Below are 25,005 nucleotides of genomic sequence, written 5' to 3' on the forward strand. Positions count from 1 at the left end.
TGCCCAGCGGTGAACTTTTGTGATGGAAGCGTAAAGTCTACGAGGGGCGTTCAATAAATTCTCGGTATGTGAATGAAAACAAACAAATACGATAAGTTTAATATTTTTATTTTTCAATATACTCCCCCCCTATGTTGATACACTTAAAAGATCGATCTATTATTTTTTTTAATCCCTCATAAAAATAATTTTTATCTTTGGTGTCAAAATGCTCCTCCACTGCCGCCTTCAACGCTTCATCGTCAGAAAATCGATTTCCACGCAGATCCTTTTTAAGATTGGGGAACAAAAAGAAGTCACTGGGGGCTAAGTCCGGACTATACGGTGGGTGAGTAATAGTTTCAAACCCAGATTCAAGAATAGCCGCCTTGGCAATATGAGCAGTATGCACAGGGGCGTTGTCATGCAGAAGCAGAACACCTTTGGTTAATTTTCCTCGCCTCTTGTCTTTGATTGCACCCCTTAATTGACGTAGAATATTAGCGTAGTACTGTCCTGTGATATTTACACTCTTTTGTTTGTAATCGATCAGTAATATTCCTTCACAATCCCAAAATATTGTGGCCATGACCTTGCCAGCTGAAGGGATGACCTTGAACTTCTTGGGATGAGCTGTACCCTTAACGTGCCACTGCATGGACTCCTGTTTACTTTCTGGGTCATAATAATGAACCCAGGTTTCATCTCCAGTAACTATCTTTTGCAGCACCTCATCAGGATTTTCACCGCACAGGTCAATAAAATCGGAACAACAAGCTACTCGCATATCTTTTTGAACCGGTGTCAGCATTCGCGGAACCCATCTCGCACTTACTTTTGACATATTAAGATGGTAATGGATAATATCATGTATGGTACCAACAGAAAGACCGGTTATTTGAGCTATTGATTTTACCTTCACTCGGCCGTCTTCCAATATAAGTTTTTCCACTTTGATAATATTTTCTTGTGAAGTAGCTACTACAGGCCGGCCTGGTCTAGGATCATCTTCAATACTCTCTCTCCCACGTTTAAATTCACTTGACCACTTTTGAATGGTAGATAAAGAAGGAGCAGACTCACGGTAAACACAATCCATTTCTTCTTTTATAGTTTTTTGATTTTTACCCTGATTGGTCAAGAATTTTATTACGGCTCGATGCTCTAATTTAATTAACATTGTTAAATCGCTCATGGTGCTCACGTTTGTTCGGCAATTGCAGAAAAACAAGAACATATCGGTTTGAATTTTACTTTTTTTTTAAAAGTCTATGAATGACTCTTAGTGGCCAGTAACAAAAGAAATACTCAAAAAGGTTGTAAGATATCAATATCGAGAATTTATTGAACGCCCCTCGTATGCTCTCTAGTTACAAGTGAGCTACATCACGGTATATTGACAATAAATGTAAATGTGTTCTTGAATCAACGTGTCGGTAACTTTCTATCATGCATAGAAATAAAGTGTGATAGCCTACAAGCCTACTATCCAAGTGCGAACGATATTGAAGAGAGATTAAATGGTATTCATGAAGTATTCGTGAACTAAGTCGAGGCGTTACAAATTGCGCTGTTGTAAATGTTCTGGATCCTTGTAGGGAAACGGATCTGAATGCCCACCTGCTGGTATTGTTAGTTTGTCGCGTCAATCGTTAATAGGATTAAAAAGTCTGGTAACATTGATGTTAAATGATATTGGAGACCTCGCCTGTAAGACTCGACCTACTTTATTAAATTAGTAATTTACTTAGAATTGTTAGACACTTCAGTATTTTGTATAGACCCGAATTTCGCCCTTAAAATAGGCTTTAACAATTGTCAAGGTGCTCAGACTGTATATAAAAATTTTAGGTTGGTACCTAAACCTCCAGAGAAGTAATATTAAGTCTTTAATTTGAGGTAAAAGCTCAAACTGGCTCGAAAGAAAGATTGAACGCGCGACTCAAGATTCTGAAATATGTACCTTTAAAGCAGAACGACTATTAGGTCAAGTTCTTTAAATTCAAATTCTTAAGAAGAGTATTCTTCAACACTAGGAATAGGAAGTCAGCGGCCTTATGCAAATGATATTGGGGAGAGACCAACAATACAATTAGTAAGTTAGTCAAATGGTGTAACACGGAGCGGTCATTCTGACGTAGGCGTTGCCCACGTTCTATACATTTCCGGCCTAACACTAACAGACATCATCTCTTAAAAAGTTCACAGTGTAATGTTTGAAACGTAAGGCTATTTGCTTTTCACATGAGCACGTTTACTTGATACGTCGATTGAGGCTTGTTTCCAATCGATTGAGACTTTTATTTGTGTCGCCTTAACCTTGGACGGGACTAAGGAACGGACGTGGACGGTCGTAAAACAAATACGGTCCTCACAGAGACACTACAGACGAGTATAAATATATGGCGAGACCGCTGATATAATATATCTAAGTAGATGTCGCATGGCATGTTCCTACTACAGTGTTTTGTACGAAAAGTTTTGTAAGAGATCTTCAGTTACGAGGTACGAACCTTTTGCGAACGTTTCGTCACGTCATTAATGATAAATTTTCATTTATCATTAATAGAATAAAAAATATATTTTTGTATCACGACGGTGACGGTGCCTGCTTGATGTTAAGCGGCCACCGTAGTCAATGGGCACTTGCTACTCTATTGTAGTTAAACGCGCGTTGCTGAAACTTAGTTTACAAGGATTCACCGTGTAAATGTGTGTTATTCATAATTTCGATTCGCGTAGACACCTATCGATTAAAATATGAACCTAGTCGGATAAATAAGTAAAATTTTATAAAACATTTTTTTTAATGGATTACGTATGAAACTCGACCTGCACATGATATTTGGCAGGTATAGTTATGTAAAGAAGCGTGGTCTACTATATGTCTGTGGTTGACGATTGACGGCCGATAACTCCTCCGTCAGAACCGGCATCCGGCACCCAAGGTGACACGGTCCATCCTCGCAGATCCGGTCCACGCGCGAAATTATAAACACAATGCAGCTCGAGATCGTGAGAAAGGAAATTAAACGAAGACCTGATCGTTAGATACGGATTTCTAGCGAAAGCCATTTAAGACATTTGTTAAAAAAAATACTGCCACACACACTGCCAGTAGAAAAAGGCGGCAAATAAAAAAAATATAGGCGAAAGGAAATGACTTCTCATAGAAAATTTGAATTCGCGCCTTTTTCTACTGACAAAGTGGGTGTAAGTATCTGAGTATATGTATACGAGGATTTTATCACTGACAGAAGAAAGCTAAATTCTAAATGTAATGATAGAGTCTGTACGGAAAGAGTACATACATTCCACGACTCTTCTTTCCCAACACTACCAATCTCCATTGTTGCGATTTAACATATTGCTATACGAGAGGAGCAAACATTTTAGATACTTCAGATTCCTCCGAAACATACCAAATTGATATCTGCATTCGATTTGCCGTGGATTTTAAATTTGGATCTCATTTCGGACGACTCCTTCGAAAATATGAAACTTTTAAAACTCAAGATTTATTCCTACAAAACCAGTCCACGCGCAGCTCAAAATTATCACTAAAACAATAGCAACTCGTATCGTGAGAATCAAATTCAACAAAAAAAGATTTAATTGAATCATTACACGACAAAAACATATTTCCAACGAAAGTTATTTAAACCCGTAGTTTAGGAAATATAAAACCACTGTTATAAAACGACGTTTAGTAGTTAACGTCCAACTTTATTATGGGTGTTAAGCTTTAAGTGTTAAATCAAGATCTCGGTCTCATCTTAATAATAAAAACGATTACATGATATGACGACATTAAAAGCTCGTAAATTAATCTGTGAGCTTATCTGGTTATTTAACACCGGTAATATAATCACTGTGTAGTAATGCTGGCGACAGCGGAGTACGAGTGCTATTCTAATCATTGGTGGCAGTCGACGCTTGGGTGAACGGTGAACCAGTATTAGGTGGCGTTCTCAGATGTTGTGAGGCCTTTATCCCCTGTTCACACGGAATTGGAAGATAGGAAAATCTCATAGACCTAGCATTACATAGACCAGCTATACGCGTGCGCCCGTAAGGGATAGACATAGATGACGTCATAAACGTGGGGATACCATATTGGTAAAAATTACCCCAATATTTGATATCACGTTGGGGCGATTACCCTGGAGGCAAAGTTAGCTTGTTTGACGGTATTAAAAAATGCTGCCAGCGTAATGGGGACATTTGAACCAGGTGCGATTCGTGACGGTTATTTTATTTAAAAAAAAAAGTGACGAAGCCTGTTGCGGATATCATCATTGGTATTTTTGGGACGAAGCATGTTGCTGATTTGCATTTGTAGCCACCTGACGAAGCCTGCGTTGCGGATTTTTTACATGTAACTAAATATTATTATTTTTTAAGATTTTCTTTATAAATAAAATTATTAATATTTATTAAGACAAAAAAAAAAAAAAAGTGAAAAAAAAGATAATAAGTTATTACATATTTGTAAAACATTAAAAAATTGTTAAATAAAATGTCAATGGGCCGTTCTTTTTAGGCGTATAAACAATGAAATACCTCCTATAATTCGCGCAGGTGGTACAAAACTAAACATGTTTAGTAAATAAAACGTAAAATAAAATGTATTATGGGTTTTAATTTAAAGAAATCACAAATCGCAATCACACCAATTAATGTACACCACATTTAATCTTCACAACATTGTTTATTTATTTTTTGGAATTAGAAGTAAGAAAAAACTTCGAGGTCAAAATTACCCATAAAATTATGATATTTTCATCTGGTATCCCTAACATGATTGTTATGCAGCTAAATTAAGAAGAAGTTTAATAATGGCTGACCTCAGACTCTTACCTACCTACGTAATTTGGGCGGATAATTTTACAAATAATGTTTTGTTAATTTGCGTAAATAATTGTGATATTTTTATTGAAATCGTTTGATTCTACATTGCTTTGAGTGTAACGTAATTTTACGATGTTATTCTCACATATTGCGTTAAGGGGAAGGTGTAAAATACCGTACTTACGTGTGAAAGGTTATGATCTCATATTTTTGCTCAGAGCGGCTATTACAGCCGATTACAGAACAATTCACCAGTATTTTATCAAAGTTCAAGCATTCAAAACGCTAACCATCACTATATTTCATAAGAGAAAGCACAATTTCATACAAAACAACGATAATTGAATAAGCAACGAACAAACATGACATGTCACGTACTTATTTGTTTGCCACAACCTCGGTTGTGGCAGCGGTGGAAAAGTGAAACTATGACAAGGACAAACAATAACAGCGCTTTCTCTGCTACTCCTACAGAAAGATACATAAGACTATCCCGTTCGGTCATTTTCCCCCACTCCTCATGACCGATCCAGTTATACTAGATTCATGGAAAATCTCCATAGAATGCACGTACGCAGCGTCCAGCTAGCGTCACCGGAAACCAGGGCATATTAAACTCACACGAATAGACTACCTATCGAAAACTTGAGTGGACTTGATAAGGAAAGAGTCAACGGTAGCAGATGACGAGAAAGTTCTCCTATGTGGGAATATAGTATAGTTTTAGTTAAATAGTGATAACAAAGCTCTCAAAGAAAATGTTGCATGTTGCTATTCACTAGGTACTCACTACTTGTGAAATCCCTCATTACATTCTCCAAACAAACAACAAACTGTGTAAAAATGTACACAGTACTGCAATAAATCATTCTTATTCTTATTCTTAAACATGCAACAGCAACGTTAGCAAGCAAAAACTGACGTAAATAGTGATCACATTGTGATGTGTGACATCGACTATCTCCAAGCTACCGAACGAAGCTACAAGAACGAAAGAACATAAGAACCAATCTAGTAGGTACCTAATCTTGAGTCGCATTTCAACTCGCTCGCGATGGGAACACAGTGCCAGATTGTTGTCCATGCGCAGTAGATTGTCGTTAAATTCAATTAGAGCACCACCGCCGGCGCCCGCGCAGTTCACCGACACGGCGCCCACATTCGCCACTTATAAATCCCATTCAATCGATCCTTGGTGATTGACAAATTTCCATGTGGGGGCGGGATTATTGAACAAGTATCGTGTCTTTATCGACGATTTGATAACGCCAAATTATCACAACTGAGTATAATCTCACTCAGTATTATAGTAGTAGTCTAAGTTGTTGTGGTTGTACCTATCGCGTTACGTCCCCTAGTCACGATTCTTCTGTAGGGGCTCGCGTCCTCTAGAAAACTCACTAATAATTATTAATTTAAAAATTTCTAGGTGCGGTATCTTTCCCCGAAGTTTTGTTATACTGATGATTCTTATAACCAAATCAGAGTCAAACCGAGTATAGTTCTCCAAATTAAGACCCATACGACTCAAGTGTAAAACTCCATATACATTATGTACAAGTTACTCTGAGCGTAAGTCTTGCAGCAGTTTTCTATGCTTTTTGATATCCAACGTATATGGACATGCACAGGCGTGGGCGAGGGCGACCGAGGGCGGCACCATAGCTCCCTAGCAGCGTTGTTAGCTCTCGAGTTATGGCATGTAAACCAATAAACTGCGGTCATATCTTACCGCGGCGGTTATACAAGCGAGAAATGCAGCAAAACTTGGGTTATGTAAAGAATTCATATACAGGCTGAATACAGCTAAATCTTTGTTGGTGAGTTTGGTGACTAGTTATTCCAATTGTTCTTTAGAAACTATTTTACGACATTTAAAGCCGTCACAGACGGAGCGATAATATATCGGCAGATACCGTAAGATATCTTAGAGTATCGCTAAGTTACACTACACACGCCAACGATACCAAAATATATATCGCTCTCTATCTTACGCTATCTGCCGATATTATTATATTATCGCTCCGTCTGTGACAGGCTTTACATTGAAGATTGGCCGGTCTTATTTATTTATTTAATCTTTATTGCACAAAAGAAAAAGACCTTACAGTACAAAAGGCGGACTTGATGCCATAAGGCATTCTCTACAAGTCAACCTTAGTGGCTGGGGTTCACGGTGATGGACTGTCTAGTTCACATTAGGATGGATATACTTAAGTAAATAGCTAATTGTTAGCCCAATGCGATTAATGCGAACGTGCCCTCAATATTAGCTTGTCACTTTGCTAAATCTCATCAGCGAGGCAATCAAGATACGTTACGTGTAAGGTGTAAGCCTTCTTAGCTTAGGTAAGCAGCCCGGTACGGAAGCGACGCAACCGCTTATTATGTCGTAGGGTTCAGATATGATGGTGCAGATCCGTCATCATTAACTTTAGCCGTCATAGACTATTTAGAAGTTGTTGTATATCATAGAGACAGCGGCGATATTTTGTAGGTAGATATGTTAATACTTTAACTTTAAACGTTTTTAAACTTGAAAACCTGTTTTGAAATAAAACTATGAATACGGATTATATCGCGTATATTGTATTGTTGTTTCAATATACGCGATATAATCCTTTTTCATAATTTTATTTCATGAGTAACTATCGCGGTAACCGAAGACAATATTAAACCTGTTTTGCTCTATGTACTCTACTAGCTAAATTGTTGTTTACCTTGTTTTATCAATCAGTTTAGTTAAGTTGCTAACAATCTCAATAATGAACTAGGTAGGTAATAGTTTTAAAATTTGCTTTCCCTAGATTAAGTTTTCTAATAGAAATTAGGAAATTACGCACGTTTTAGCTACACCATAACAGAAAATAGGCTGCGAAATATCAAGCGATACTTTCACCGAACCATTCCTAATACAGCCAAGTGCTGCATATGGATGGAAAAGATGTCATCGCTTTGTTTGTTGAAATTCGAGTATTTTTATCTTTTAGGTCTAGCTCTGTTTATCCCTACCGGGATTCTCGAGGTCCAGAGTGGCTCCACAGTTAAAATTATATCATTAAGTAGAATAAAATACACCCCGCAGGATAGCCGGTCAGAGGCAGACTAAAAAAGAAATGGCGGGACAACTTCGCCACATTTTGTAGCGGGAATCATGCACCAAACCGCGACAAGTGGCGAAAGAAAGGGGAAGTCTTTGCTTAGCAATAGGGACACAAAATATGCTCTAGAAAAGAGAATTGGATACGGCTATCCACCCGGCGGTGGAGGGAGTCAGCGAACTCGAAAAGAGACTCCTAGCTGTGTCCAGTTCTAGCCTACTGTTCACAAAAACCCCGCTTTTTTTTCCAACTCATCTCCATTGAGAAAAGGCCATGTAAAAAATGCTCACGAAAATCAAATTTGAGCAGGTAAAGAAAAAGAGACTACTCGATTATAATTTACAAAGAGATGAACGAAGTTTTATTGAGGAAGTCTCGCAATATTTTAATACCAAATCCTCAAGTTATTGAATTGATCTAATCCGTTTACATTGAAAAGCGCGTTTATGAATGTTTAAATCTGAATGGCATAATCTAAAGTGTGGGGCATAAATTACGCTTAGCGTCAGGTGGCCAGCTTTTGCCATTGCTGCCTTTAGAAAATGTATCACTGTCAAAATTACTATTGATGATTTGAGTATTAGTCACTTATTATAAACTTATTACACTAATAATCTTATTCAATTTAATTTTATCACTCTTTCTTCTGATGTAACTTATGCAAGAAACCAATTTTGAATTTCGGAGTAGGAATACTTAGGTTAATGGATAAGAGTACCAGTCATTTTATAGTAGTAGCTGTAGTATTGTCGCTGAACTCGTGGTAAAAAAGAAGCAAGCTAGGTCATCTTCAACACAGTTAAATGACCATTAGTAGAGTGGCACCGAGATACCGTTAACGAAGACGTATAAGGCAAGGGAGCGTATAATTAATAAAAACACAGTGAATGGGTGAACTATTGTCTAAAACGCTCTTATGAGTGTTACATGACTGAAAGTGACTAGCGTTCGCCTTCCTGCCATAGACCGACGAAAATACCGTTACACCCGCGCAACCGAAATTCATCGATTTACATACGCAAATCATGACGAATTGCCCACAATGCACGTCCATAACGCGTCGTTCCTCACTGCCAAATGACAGGCGGAAATGAATCTAATCTGCTTAAAATTAAAGTTTAGTTTCTCGTGAAGAATAACTATAATTCTTAAGACCATTTGGAAACATAAAGCGGTACAGGGTACAGGTTTTGCATTGTCGAAGGTGGTTGAGAGTCTCATTAATATTTCATTTACAGCGGACAGTCCTCGGAATGCATGGTCGTAAAAATCGAATCGACAGAGCAACCTATAAAATGAAGTCGCAGCAGACATCCTCATAAAAAAGCTGTATGGTAAAAGAGGTATTCTAGACGACGCGCCGACTAGGTACTTAACTTTGCTTTGATGAAATATGAGTGACTTTCGCGCAAAAATGTTCCCGCGCCTTTGTACGAAAATAATTAACTCTCAGAGGCTGTGTCGCTGACGAACATTTAGTTATAGAGACATATAAAGCAACCATAGAATACTTTACTTTGTAAGTTTGTATCAATGTTGTCCTAGCGGAATAATAGCGAGCTATGGATAGCGGAAACACGGCCTTTAACAAAAACAAACAAATGCCGCATGGCGAGTCTTAAAAAATGTACACTCGTTAGTGCATCCGGTGAATTACGATTGCGCGTGATGCCTTTTTGCCTCAGTCCGATTCTAAACTAAAAAGAAACTGATCAATCGAGCAAGCAGCATAGCACACGGCGGAGGAATATCCTGCCGCGGCGGGGGGTAGTGGTGAGGTGGTGGGGGGTGTGCACGCGCAGGCATCCATGAATGGCCCTAACGAACTCGCTGGCCTTGGCGCCCGGCCCTGCGGCCCTTGCGACTAACATGGATACAAATGATCGCTATTAGTTCTTAATTATAGACATCGCATCTATTGATACTGTGCAATGATACGCGGTCATACATAATGTATGATAGAGCTTATAAGTAGCGATAAGGCGCCTTAGGAAGTGACAAGTAACATAGTAATTGTGGCATAGCAGCAAGCCGTATTTGAAACTCTACTCTTCAAAAAAACAAATATGAATATAAATTGTATTATGACTTTTCTAGGGAGTGATAGAAGGTACCTATTTAGAACCGCTTCCACTTATGAAAAGAGAGAAACATGATACGAAGGCACCTAATGTTTAATAATAATTTACCCAATTTTGTGCAACCGCTCAGATAGCAACACCAACATACCTGCAACAATCATATAATAACATTAGTTTATGTATTTTAGTAGACCCAAAAAGCGCAAACCTTACTAGAACAATTACAGTCAGTCAACTAGGCTTGTGTAGTACGTGTACTAAAATCAAAAAGACACGATTCCCTCCACTGCACTAGACCGAACTATTCTCTAAGTAGTACGTATTAGTACACTACACGCGCACGAACAGAATGGGAGCGAGGACCGAGGAGTGACAATGACAGCAAAGCGATCCGAGTGATCCGACTCATCCGACCGAACTAAAACTAAACGTCGACTCTCTCTGTGTACTACTGTACTAAAAGACCGAACTAGTACAGTTGTGAGATTGTACTAGTTGGGGCTTGGGAGCGATCTTTTCAGTGAACGAGCATGCACAACTCTACAGTCAACATTTCATCAAGACACTTTAAGAAAACAGTAGCAATCTGAAAGTCCATCGTCGTGTTCGATTTTGCCACATATTCCAGCAAACGTTATAATATAGAAGTCATACAACCCACGGGGCGTTTATAGCCACATCGGTCCACATAACAGGAAACGCTTCAAGTCTTGCACATAATCAACAGTCTATAGGTAGGTATACGGCAAACATCTCATTCACGATCCTTTGATTGCGTCTGAATGAGTGACGTGCTCTGTGTATACAATTCGCCGCAGCAGGAAGTGAAACGAGTCCAACCATATCAAGGACGATGGAATTGGAACTGAATTTATAATTCCATTCATAATTTACGACTCCAAGATTCACATTTTTTACTAGGATGTTTTAAGTCTATCGTTCATCTAGCTCATCCTATATCCAAACTATCCAAAGTAGAGTTTTGCTTGCGTAGCTTTAGTTGTGATTATTGAGACCTCTATTTTCGCTATAACATAATGAATGTACTTTTTTATTTCTGAAAATCTTGATTACTTTGCATTAATTTGATAATTTTTTTCAATTTAGTGTGAAAATGACATGCCTCACTGCCTATTCAACTTCTTTATTAAAAAGGATGCTATCTTCTTCTTACGTATGTACATTTTTTTTATGAATGCTCCCGCATAGTTTTTGATATCCATCTCATAAAATCGCTCGCAAATCGCGCAATGCGTGCTTCCAGGAATACATAGAATATGTTGTGTAAATTCCATAACTTTTTCGTAAATATAGATTCCGGTAAAATTGCAACTTCGAGGTTAGACCAATGTGTCTTGTACTTTTACCTGGACCTAAGTGTCGTTTGTCTACATTTCTCCCATCGCGTTTAAAGCTCTTACTCCCTATCACGTAGTCGTTGTTAACATTCATTCAGAAGACGTAAACCAACGCAACATGCCGACCTTCGTGGTCGGACGGGACCATGGGAACCCACTTAAGCGCGCGTGCCCGCGCGTGCCGCCGAGGGATTACGATACGAGGTAATGCCGCCCGCTACAGCTGGTGTGCCTATTTACCTACCTTCGCCATGATCCTGCTCGCCTAGTATATGTAACTGTAACTGATGTTGGAATATGAAATTGATAATTTGCTAAATAGCATTTTACGACTACGTGATTCAGTGCAAATGCTAGGATAATATGCAACATATGGGCCGAAAAGGTCAGACAACGTAGCAAATGAGTAATAACTAATAAGAGTTAGATAATGTAGATATATTATGTATGAGTAAGGAATAATAGGGATCACTATACGGTGTCACCCTAGGCACTCTAAGGTACATAGTTGTAGGCTTACTAAAACTATCAAAGCGCCTACCTGTACCTAGTACCATCGCCCACACCACACTGTTAACTGACAGTTCGTAAACCTTATTACAAAAGGCATAAGGTCCACCGATGGACAGTTAAGAGTGTTGCTGTTTGTACATACGTGTGCCTATGTAGAAACTTCCCGATGTTGCGATTAAAGACCACAGAAATACATTTAGGGTTTCTCTGCTAAATTGTCTCTATGTAATTGATTGAATCGCGGGTAAATGCTCCGGCAATTTAAGCAATTGTCTAACAGACTACTTTTTTTTCCACTAGCCTTTTATACCCATAAAAAAGATGATTGGTACTTTGGGAACAAACAAATGAATAACATGTAAATGATTGTTAATTACCGAATTGGTTATTAATGTTATTATTGGTTAGTATTGGTTGGCATAGTTTCTTCAACTGATATAAAATTGATAGCTATTCGCGGCATAGCAAAATTTGTGTAGTCATGGTTCCTAGTTGGCAAATTATTTCCAAAGTTAAAGTAGACAGAGAACTGCTGAAGGATGAAGCGTGTCGTGTATCGTGTTATTTGTGTTCCCAGGCGGGGCGCAGAACGTGACGAAGAGCGTGCTGGAACACTGCACTGACACGCCGTAATGCGGACATTACCTAGCTACTTAAAATCTAAAAAGTTGCTGCTGTATACGCTATAGCGCTGAACAATTTTTAAGATAAGAGAACAAAAAATTAACGAATGTCCTTTTCGAATCGCCTCCGCAAATATTCGCTTGACAATATGTAAGGCTACAATTGCCACAGTTCTCAGAAAAACCAACATTCAAAAGCTACCTATTTCATCAATTGCAGAGTACCTATTGGATCGTGAGCGTGACTATTTTAAGTTGTCACTCAGCGAAAAATCTTTCTTTGACGCACTATAACTATTACGGTGCTGTACTAAAAATACGCGTATCATTCAGTCTTTTTACGAAGCTTTTTTCGAAGGGCACGGGGCACTTCGTGATCTATGATTATGGCGGCGTACCGGTTGAAAACTGAATCAAGAACCGAGCGTGAATGCATACCGATTACCTGTGTCTTTATTCCTGCCGCTTACCGACCACTCGCTAGCGTCACCATCTCACCATGACAAACCATCCAGTATTATACCCGCAGTATAACAGGGAGTTCAGGGACTTAGTAGTGTATTAAAAAACAAACCCGGAAGCAGGTCTCTAAACAGGGCGATCGAATGGTTAATGCTGCTTGAGAATAAGCCAGACAGACCCCTACCTGGAAGACAAAGTAGTCGAGAAACAGAATAAGTACCTATTGATGAATAATATAATCTAAAGGAATAGGTACCCTCTTAAGTTCAATCTCCGATGACGCAAAGATATTACTGATTTCGAAGTAACGCTGATCGCCTCACCTGAGTCAAAGGCTCGCTAAAAGAGCGCAATACAATACAAGGCCTGAACTTTGTGAAGTAAATGCCAGAGCCTTTATCGTTTTAGGTACAGCTGCAGATCCGTGACAGGCTAACCTGGTTCAGTTAGTGCTTTGCCGGTTATGTGCGTACTTGCTTTAATGGTGTTTAAACGCTTTTTGCATATTTAAATCACTGTAAAGCTAGTTATACTTCATTACTATGTTAGCGTCTGGAGTAGGTACAGGACTCTTGGTTGAGGGAAATCTGTATTGTGTTGCTGGCTTGCTGGACCAGCTTGTAGTGAGAAAGATCTCTCGAGAAATCGGTTATAATTTGACCTGCATTTGGCCCTTAAGATGTCAACACAGCTAATCCTCATATTATAAATTTTGAAAGGGTCAGCAACGAATAATGTGACACATCTGCTGTTTCAAGAGTCTATTAAGGCTTTGTTTGCCGCTATTGTATTATAAAAAATACAAAAGATGCAAACTAGTTATTTAAATCAGCTCAGTATTCAGAGCGCAGGACGTATCTCGGGTCTATGGAGAGACTTGGTCACGCAGAAACAATACGCCATTACGCTCAGTTGTGGCCACCGATGCTGTCATTCACACCGCCAAGTTAACCAGGCGAGCCAGTCTAGATCGCTCCGCTTAAGCATAGTTACTAAGGGATTTTTAGATCTCGTTATACTGGATTAGAGAGCTCAGGTCACTTGTACAAGAGTTATGAGAACATGCGGGCAGTACCTGAGCTGAGGAAGTCGATATCTATTAGCTGGCACAATAGGTGAGCGACATCCGAAGCTCATTACCGGCACCCGTTTCCGCTGACGATTTGCAACATGCCACTAGGGTTGCCAATATGGATTTTCCAGATTTAATAGCAGAGACTAAAGCTGCTGATACTGTTTACCAGATTAAAAAAAAACCTGTAAAATTTCTGGCTGTTTCATATAAAAACAGGAAGATTTATGTAACTTTACAAAAATGTATCGAAAAATTATCGATATGACTTTCAAAGTACATATTATGAAATCATCTGGAAGTATAGAACAAGGAATTTTATTTCTGTGTGATCTGTACCTTGTCATATTAGATTCCTAGCTGCTATCACATTAATTGTCACTGTCTGACGAGGTACGAGGATGCCACCAAAAGATCTGAATTCCTGACAATTCTGACGCCAGGTAGCCCTACATCTGCATAATCAACGGATTGTTTATTAACTGCCAGCTTTACCGAGGACGTTGGAAACTACACGCTTTTCACTCTGAAGCGGAGCGGAGAACCAATTTCCTTTGCTTCCAACAATGTCGGTGAGCGGTGAGTTTGAGCCACTGTATGTTTAACCAACTATTTAAATATTTTGGTAATAATAAATAATTTGTAGTGTGTATACGTAGGTTTTCTACACGTATAGCTACATTTGGTTTAGTTAAGCAGGAATTACCTTAAATTCGCCTTAAATGCCGGACTCTAGGGAGAATAGATGATGACTTCTGGCATGACTTGACGTTGTGAAAGTAAAAACTGATGTTTTAATCATATTATTATGATATAACAAGATCGACGATGTCAAAACATATCAAAAGCATTGAAATCGTTTCAGGTAGCATTGCAATTAAAAGCCAGCAATTATTAGTTAGGCATAATAATGGCGATGGCGCCCGTAATTTGTTTGGGCATTGCGCATGCTAGAAGACGTGTAAACAAAACACGAACGGCCTTGGCGCGGTGTGTTTACGGATGCTGGCTTTACAAACCCGTATTATGTTGGAATACGCCAACTACAGGAATTTATTTTTTGCTAGATATACTGTTTAGAATTTAACAAACAATAAACCTCATTCTAATCACAGGTAGCTCAATTTTTCTGAAGTGATAAAGTGATACACAACAACATTTTATTATTACAAGCTTTTATTTATTTTGCAATGTAGTACCTATGTATGTATGTAACTATGTTAGTACGCGTCAAATCTTGCAAGTTAAATTTGACCCCCTTCCCGTATTCCGATGAAGCTGAAATTTTGCATACGTATGTAAATCGGATGACAATGCAATATTATGATGACATAGAGCTGATCTGATGCTGGAGACAGGAGATAGCTGTGATAAAACAACATAACCTAATTGTGTTTATGGTTTTTAGAATTGTCTCATTTGTACTGTTAGAAGTATTAGAACAAATTAAATTATTTACAGAAAATACTTACTTTACTTTTTATTTACTTTATTTCAGTTTATGTCTCATTTGTCGCGATGAGTATTATTTGCCGGTGGAAAAAAAGTACAATCAGCAGCAGCAAAAGCTTGTACCAAAAATGAAATTTTTGCCAAAACCTTATATCTAAGTATTATTTTATAGTGTTGTTGTAATTACGAATGAGTATTATAAAATACATATCTTTGAGTGAATGTAAATCTTTTCTCTAAATTATAATAGGTAATCCTTTTTATATGCAGCTTGCCAGTCATAAACTTTTAACACTCCATAATATTTATCGATGCATCACACTGCAATGACATCGAACACAGCCGCATACAAACCTGTGCACACAGAACGTGACGTTTTATCCATCCACGAGCTAGTGATCCGTGCAGCCAATACAACTAAGAGTGAACAAACATGATTTTGTTATACGCAAACAGAGGTTATGTCCGTGGTCCAGGCCCCCTCCGCGAGACACGTCGCGTCGCCACCTACACGGCATAAGAGCCGCATGTTTGCCATGCTTCCCAAATATTTATCCAGTCAATATTTGTCGCATGCCCCCGCCGGCATTGCATGAAGACGTACGTATATTGCGCACACCATTTGAAAAGCCCGGATCAAAAGGCGTACTCGTAAAGCAAACGAGTTGGAGAAATGATTAAAACTCGACGAACAAAACCACACAGATACATCAGAGGGCGGCTGACGAAATAAATCTCGCGAGAAAAAACCGGTGGGAACGTAATCGCTGATTTAATGAATACAATTTTACAGGACAACGTACAACGCTCGGAGGAAAACGCATAATGATTTCCGCTCCGCACTGGGAAAACATCGAAAATGTATCGATACGCGAATTCCGTGATTTAAAAGCGATGTAAGAGTATATTTACGGCGCAACGAGACGGAAACGTGTAGACGTCAAACAATTAAACGCCGACAAACTGATCTGTTGGTTGCGGAGTCAGAAAAAACATTTGACCGCCGTAAAGCACCGGAACTACAGCTGGTATCTACAAAACAAACTCAGTGAGTAATTGCGTACATTAACCGGCTAAGCAAAGCATTAGTGGGGGCTTATGTATACCGGATATGGGAAGTGCGGTCGATATAGTGCAAGTGGCCCGGCGTCAATCGGCCAGCTCGTGAATTCTCGTTGTTTACCGAAAGCAGGCGATTTAAACCAATTTAACTGTGACCCAAAGATTCGCAATACCTGTTTATCGAAAGTCGCACTTAAATATGCTAGTTCGTATGAGCGCTTTGCCACTGCTCTGTAAGCAATCCGAATAAGAGCCCAGCGAATCTAATTCTGAGATGTATCACCAGGGTTTCCTGCGCGTGCGACGGAACCGGACCACTCTGTCGCCAATAAATTGCCTGATACCAGACCGGATTAGATTATTGATGACAAAATAAATCTAAAGGACAAGTGTTCGGTTTTCCAAAACACAAGGAGATCAATAAATCGAAACGTTTGATCGAAATGGGTGATGAAACAGAGCAGGCAAATTAGTAAAAAACAAGCAAATAAAATAAATAAGGAGAAATTTGAAAAGCTCAGCAAGATCGTTTCACATTTCATAGATACTGTCGATTCGATACGGACGTTGATAAATTTATCACGGAATCAGAATGCAAAATAAGATGTGATGTTATAATAACATTAAACGCATTCAATGCATTTTATCGTTGGTGTAAAATTCCTATTGGACAATGGGAAGGTAGCTACGGCAGTTGATTCATTGACTGCTTTATTATTACACAATGATCTATTCGTATGTTCCAGCGCGAATCAAAACAAACGCGCGCATACATGTTGCTCAATTAGATCATTATATCAAATGATAATATGCTTTTGGTTGCGGTTTTCCTCTCGTTAATCTACGAAATCATCGTCATGACTTATAGAGGGTTACCATACTAAATACATAAAATGTTATGACTTATGTTTTTTATATTTATACCTACGACATCCTAGTCCTATCCGTCACAAAAATTGAAAAGAAATCGTAAATATCTATAAGTACTTAAAGCATTAAAAAAATAAAGTACTCCAAATTAAGTAATTTCTCCGTACATTAGACTTATATTGACCAGGATATAGACCGTGATTACCTTTTGTATTATTTGTGAGCTCCCGATATTTCGACGCAGTTACATGCATCATGTTCACGGGTGACTGAAGATAGCGGGTGGGTGTCAAAGTTGTGTAGACAGCGCTCTGTCTACCCTCATTCTTGCGCGTCGGCTGCGTTCACTTTCAACGTTACCAACGGTCGCATTCACACATGTTGGTCCGGTCGCGTTCACACTCGTTGGTCTGTCCAAACACACTACACTCACGGTGTCACTACGCGTGTTTGATTCGGATATCACTGGTTTTTTACACAAACAAATCACAGGATTCCACACATTTGACAGTTTAAACCCATCTTCACGATTAAAATTTTTCCGTACATATCCGATAATTAGTGTCTCGCCTTTCATATATTTCAGTCTTTAGGATTCTTGCTGTGTCAAGAATGTCGAGATAAATTCTGGCGTCTGATAATTCTTATATCTTCGGACATTTTATTTGGCGAATTCTGTTTACCACCTATTGTTTCCATCCATATTTTCCTTATATCTATTGGCTACTCACGTAACGTAACTATTGACTTCTAGGAACCGAACCATACTATTGTTCAATTCTCCGGACGGCAGCTTTTGGCAAAACCGGCGTTGGCATATCTGCAGAATTTCTACGAACACTGCCACTTTTGTTTACAACCCTAAATTAAGGAAAATTGTAGAGGGAAATACAATGTATTGCACGTGGATTCATAATGTATATGAACTAGTAAACATATGTGATATGACCGCCGGTTCTGTCAATGGAACCCGGCGTGATGGAATGAAGTAAATAGGTAAAACATGCTTCGAGATTGCGCACGAATACTTCCATACTTATCCATATACGTATAAACAAGACAAGACAAGGAGAGTTTGTCATTTATAAAATAATGTGAACGCGAAAGTAAGTCTGTATGTTACCTTTGACAATACAATAAATTTTGATCTGGTTTTGATGCAATGAAGTAGGTACAGAACTTTAGCCCTGAGCCCCAGGTATACGGTTTAAACAACTAAATATTGATTTAGAAGAAATTTAAAGTGGAGCTAGTTTGAATTCAAGTCAAGAACATCATGTTAGGGATGTTTAATAAGGAGTAGGAATTTTATATACTTTAAGGTAAAGTCAAAGCATTCTACGACAATAAAAGCAAGTAAGTTCATACTAATGACTACCACTCATTAGTATAGAGTTCGTCACAGTCCAGAAAGCCGTCATGGGAACAAATCATGATGTTCAGATTACACAACCCGTAGCACCATCGCAAAGATGGGAAGTTACATGCCACGCTTCATGATTCTGTACTTTGAATAATTGCAATGCTCCTGGGAACTCAAGTTGAAAGCCTTTACAAATTTAAAGGCTTTCATAATGCGTAAGACTATGTTTTACTCAACTGACTGCTTAATGTATTTCGAGGTTATGTAAGTATATTTTACAAGCGCCTTTTTCTTTGTCTTTCGTCTGCAATTTTACAATTCGGAATTATTCGGTATTTTAATGTTTTAAAAGTTTGTTAATGGTTCCAATTTTTCATCAAATACAAGTGTATCACGTCCTCATTCTGCTTACTGCTTAAATCGTGACTTATTATGTGCGAGGACAGAACTCTGATGTGAGCATTAATTGGAGAGTAAACCGTTGCTTTCTCTTTAAAGTGGCCGAATGTCACGACTGCGACCTGTCACAGGAAGCCGAGGGCGCGGGGAACACGATATCCCTTTTACGGGGACCAATTAACGGCCGCCGGACCGGATGTGCGTACACACAAGCATTAGCACCTCCACCCTTCACTAATCTTCTCAAGGTACAACCAACATCCTGAGAAACCGAAATGGCAGCCAAATCTTTACAATCACCGCCTAACGTCAGCTTCTTTTTTCGCCCGCAAAAAATGAATATACCTGTGTGAATATATTTATAAACAATATTTTTTACTAAACTCTTTCTATTGCTCAAAGAAACCGGAAGCGGAGCCCGTGCCACAATTACAGAATCAAAATATGGCGGACGCATGCTACTTCCGTTTTTGCATGAGCGAGTTCCACCCTATTTCGAGGGCTGTTCCGGAAGAGACTAAATTTAATAAACGTTTAAAAGTCAATGAGACTTTTGTTCTGCCGGCGGATTTCCGCTTTTTTATTTAGAGTAACCGTAACTTTTGTAACGTACGGAATATACTGATTACAATATTGATCTCAAATAGGTTTGTTACTTAAGGTTATCAAAACAAAACCACCAGAACTTGATACAGAATTACTACCTATTGTCTTTTCCCTAATATTTCGGAACTAGTCTCTGTCACTGAAGATTTTGTATCGGAAACCACTAATTACGGAAAGGGACTAATTAGGGGTTCACAGAGCATTTCGCTAAGTTTCATTTCCCATTTAGATAAGAATATTTTCAATAGGAACGGAAGCGCCGGCCGTTATAGGAATATCGAATCTAAACAGATTCCTTTGAGGGCGCGGGGAGAGCGAGGGCGCACGGGCCCATTACCGGCCGATCGTATAAACTTCGAACATAATTTATCGTTTCCTCTCAGTGTTTTTCACTCGGCAACAATGCTTGACTGCCCCGAGTGTGAAGTTAATGTCTTTACGACGTGTCGAGGAGTAATTTGCTTTAATAAGTCCGTGGATCCGACGGAAGACAACATCAACCCGTAACTGTACTGTAAGCAATTGAATCGCGTGACGGACTCGCTTTGCTTCTAGTTGTCCCTAACGAATAAACTGGCATTTCGGTGAAGAAACTCGTTTATCAAAAAGTTGCTGGTGCCTCGCAAGAAAACATTGCAAGTACCTCGCGGGAGGGAATGTTTTAAAACTTACTTAATGAATTAAACGAAACAGCGGGTTGGTTTCTTGGTAAGCCGTGAGAAAAGATCTCACAACTTCTTTTACTTGTTCAGCAGCGGTTGACTAATGGTCGACGCAGACGTGAAGAGATCGTGAGAATGCTTCAAGTATCGCATGTGGTAATTGCAAGTTTAAAAGTACTTTAGTGAATTGATTCGATTATTGTGTTCGTTTTCTGTTATGACACAGGAGCTGTTTGTCTAAATACCGCAAACATAGCTAACAGTGCGTGAGAGAAAGAGTAGTCTCCTTAGAGATTTTTCGTTGCAACCCTTCATTACAACCCTATTAGATTAATTAAAAGCGTAAGACCGAGCAGTGTACAGTACAGGGGTAGAATGAAAGCGGTACTAGATGAGGAACACAGGCGTGTCGGTTTAATTTCCGTTTTGCACCACCCGGGAGCGTCACCTTCGAAAGTCGATAGGAAGTTTTTCCATCGAATGTATGATTAATAAACGAAATTATTAAAAGTGTTGAAACTGAAATGATATCCATAATTCATAACACGTTTTTTGGTACAGCATATTTTCTAACTGCATTTAAATTTATCTATACTCAGCAGCGATTATTGACTTCCAAAGAATTGAATGATAGGTACTGCATTACAACCATGTCGCATTTTTTGCGCCAGTGTCTGCGCGGACTGCGCAATCAAAGCATGCAGCGTCATAATGACTTATTCGCATTAATATCCAGATCGAATAAATATCGTTAGAAGAACGATGGGATGTGCAAGGAATGCCTCGGACAAGATGTCTTCGCGGCATACTTGTCGCGCCCCCACGTTGTAACAAGCAATGATGGCGACCACGGAACGCGTATTGTTAAGTTTTTTTTCAACCTGATTAGAAGTTTGTTCGAGCGCGACGATAAATTAAATGCCTTTGAAGAAATATTACGAACAGATATTGCTCTGTGATTTTATCGGTCCATCCGGCGGCTTCGCTGCGGGGAGCATTTTATTCTCGCTAAGAAACTTTAACACTTTTAAGATGATATTTTTTCGCTACATTAACGTTGTCTCTCAGGAAAACAACCACAGCAGGACATGTAACCGTGGTATACCAGGGGTCGGCAAATTTTTGAAGAGCAACCGTAGCAGAAATTATTCGTTTTAGAAATCTCAAAGAGCAACAAAAGTTGATTTAAGGGATCTATTATAGTCTAGTTATTTTTTTGGGTGTCTTGAAAATCCGCGGTTTTCCGACCTCTGGCCAGTACGAAGAGGATTATTTACATGGGTAAACCTTATGGTAACTTTATTAATTACCTACTTATCAAAAATGTATAATGTAGAATCTAATAAGAAACCAATAAGACACTTATTAAGATACTCATGGTCACAAATATAACCTTTATTTAACCATCAAGTAACCCTCTTGTCTAGTATATCATCGTAAATGAAATGAGATGAAGGAGTGTTCAAGCGAGGCGTGTCAATTTAATATCCGCCGGTGTCCGCCCATGCTCGGACGGCTTGTGCCGGCATCGGCAAGGACCTGTGATAGGGCTTAGCAACCGTTACGGTTGAAACTGCCCTTTACACTCACTGGCAATTTGAAGTCAATTTGTGTTGGAAGTTGGAAGCTTACGTAATTCATGGGTGACTGCGGCTGTAGCTATCTCTACTAATCGATACTGTTTTTTTCTACTCTATTCTTTATTGTTAGAAAAAAGATAGCGAATTAAAACGAAAGATGTGTATCAGTTCCAAACAATCGGACCTCATCAATAAAGATGTGACTTGACAACACTATCCGTGTGAGAAAAAATCGGCAACAATCTACTCAGGTAGAGCTGAGAGAGCGCCTATTAAATGGACCATTGTATCACGCACGGCGCCTACTTTTGACCATTTTTTCCAACATCTAACCCAAAACGCATCTGCTCGAAACGATTTAAACTTTTGTTTCGAATGTGAAATCTAGCTTTCTACGGACCCAGATAAACATTGGAAATGAAATTAAACAGCTCGACTTATACGATGTCAATTGGATCCAATGCAGGCGAAGAGAGTGCTCGCGCGGCCTAATCGCCACATGAATTGTTCTAGTGAAAGTAACTACATTACAAATTACATCGTAATTATCTACATTGCTCAAGCTAATCGTACCGAAGATGACAACGTGTAGGTAAACTACACCTACAATTTGAAATTGCGTAGGCCCCCACCTACAGGCCAACCCACTGTCGTATTTTGTATAATACCGCCTCGCCTAACCTACGTGTCACATCACAGCAGATGGCCTAACCTTCATACCGCGATATTCGTGAGAAAATTTAATTTCAATTAAACTTACCGTATTCGAGCTGACAACCGGTGTACGAAGCCGGCTTTCACGAAGGCTGCTTTCTCACTGATTTATCGCAACAAGTAAGTCTCACTGTAGATTCAACTTAAATGGATATATTTGCCAGCGCAATTATATCAGTCACTGAAGTCCAAGTCTGATAACACAGTAGCACGCGCGATTTCGAATTTCGAAACGTCAAAATTGAAAATAGGCGCATGCGGTTACGGCGCGTACGGCTCGGCGCGACTGAGCGTAGCGCACGCGCCGACGGGGGTTCATTCACAACCAGTGGCGGGGCAAGACCCATTCATGCTCACGCTCAGTGTCGGAGCGGAGCGGACTGCACCGCCTGCGTAATGCACCGGGTCGTGCAATCGCAACCACTAATTATAATGCTACGACATCAAATCTGCTTCCGGCGATCGCGAAATGCACATTGCACTTGACTTGAAGTTTTTAGGTATTCATTGGAAATGCAAAATGGGGCGTTATTTTGATCATTAATAACTGGGGCTGGGGCAATTAAATTATAATTATAAACAGATTAGACACAAGCCTGTAAACTAATTAGTTAAAAAATACCGTTAATTCTTAATTATCAACATTACGTTAGGTTAGATCGGATTATGCGGTACCTACTTATCTAATCTATCATTCAAATTTTAAATTCGTTTTAGGGTTTTGGGTCACCATTACAAATATTTTCAATTATACAAAATGATCAAAAATGACAGAACCTTTAACAATTATGTTATGTTCAAATACTTATTTGTGAGCATGCAACTTGCCCAAATTTTACTTCAGAAATGATTCAACACCACACTAATTACCTACAATCTACATAGTTGACTATCCGACGGAAATACCAACTAACTATTAAAACACCTATAAACGTAGTGTGACTACTTGTACAAAACAAATTAAAATATTTTCTTAAGAAAGTAATTTTAAATATATTAATAACGGGTCACTCACGTATTTTAAGTCGGAAACGAAGTTTTGTTATTAAGAAAGTAATTTTATTTGTTCTTATAGAATTAAGTCTTCGGCAAGCTCGGCCGAATTTCACCTTTCCACACAAACGGAGTTCCATTCTCATTTTAAAACTACGTGTTGGATTGTAATAAAACTTTAAACATACAATGATATGAGGTATATCTAGGTTTGAAATTAGTTTATATATCTCTAGTACATAAAACAATCAAAATAGAGCAAAAACAAGTTTTGTATGAAAAATTTAAATTCGCTGTAATTTTTTTACTACGGTACCTGAATCTACATAAACAAATTTCAGACCTAGATATACCTTATCCTATTGTAAGTACCAAGTTTCAGAGCAATCTAGCTTAGTCGTTTTACAATGAGAGCATAACTACGTTTGTATGGAGAACCGAGCTTGCCGGGGGATTTAATATACCTACCCAGCATGTTTAGGTACAGTCATCAACAATTCAACAAAACGGGCTTTACGATCATATCAATCAATCAATCGTTTATTGATAACAAGCGTTACACGTCATTTAACATTTTCTGTTTAGCTCACTATAGCTGAGAAATATAACTGCAATGACAACATCAGCAGCCAATCCGTCGATTTTGCAAGGCAGAAAACTGCAAGCAACGGTGCAAGTGAAAGGGTGCAGTTATGTAACAGTTCCCGTAACCACGTGCCTGCACAATGCAACTGCACTTCGATAGACGTTTTATTACCGCCCAAAAGTTGCATCTGAACATTTCATCACCGCATATTGATCACAGTCAGTCATTGCGAACCATTAATTAATTAAATCATTTATTTTCATGTAACTGTGACACATACATTCCATTACCATACCACCATTATGATACCATTGGGTGTCGGCAAAATTTTGCAGTGTTCGTATGTATGTATGTTCGTAATTCGTATGTATATATGTATGAAAACACTTTATATTACATACGACCAATTACAAGCACAATAAAAGCAAAATATATACAATGTTCAAAGGCGAACTTATTCCTATAAGGGATCTTTTCCAGTCAATCTTTGACCTCTCGGAAGGGTTTCCACGGAAGACCAGCGTCGGGGGCCTCATAGGTTCCTTGACATGAAGCTGAGTGGAGACCATTTCAGGAACGCTTTATAACCAGCAATCTATGTCAGTGTTATTAGTTAAGATTTAAATTAAGCGTTTTTGAATAAAGCATCTTCTATTCTATTCTATTCTATTCTATTCT

General features: G+C 38.8%; 1 protein-coding gene across 6 annotated transcripts in view; it reads right to left on the reverse strand.

Annotated features, from left to right (window-relative positions):
• The window catches only part of LOC134741972 (E3 ubiquitin-protein ligase HECW2), a 143,880-nt gene that overhangs the window by 113,779 nt on the left and 5,096 nt on the right, over positions 1–25,005 (reverse strand). The window contains exon 1 of one of the 6 annotated variants that reach the window (XM_063674874.1): positions 22,795–23,041. The exons of the other annotated variants lie outside the window; for them this stretch is intronic. The gene's annotated coding sequence lies outside the window, so the exon portion shown is untranslated. Of the gene's footprint in view, positions 1–22,794; positions 23,042–25,005 lie in introns of those variants that run through there. 6 annotated transcript variants of the gene reach the window in all.

Source organism: Cydia strobilella, chromosome 6, assembly GCF_947568885.1.
Source record: "Cydia strobilella chromosome 6, ilCydStro3.1, whole genome shotgun sequence".
NCBI classification, from domain to species: Eukaryota; Metazoa; Arthropoda; class Insecta; order Lepidoptera; family Tortricidae; genus Cydia; species Cydia strobilella.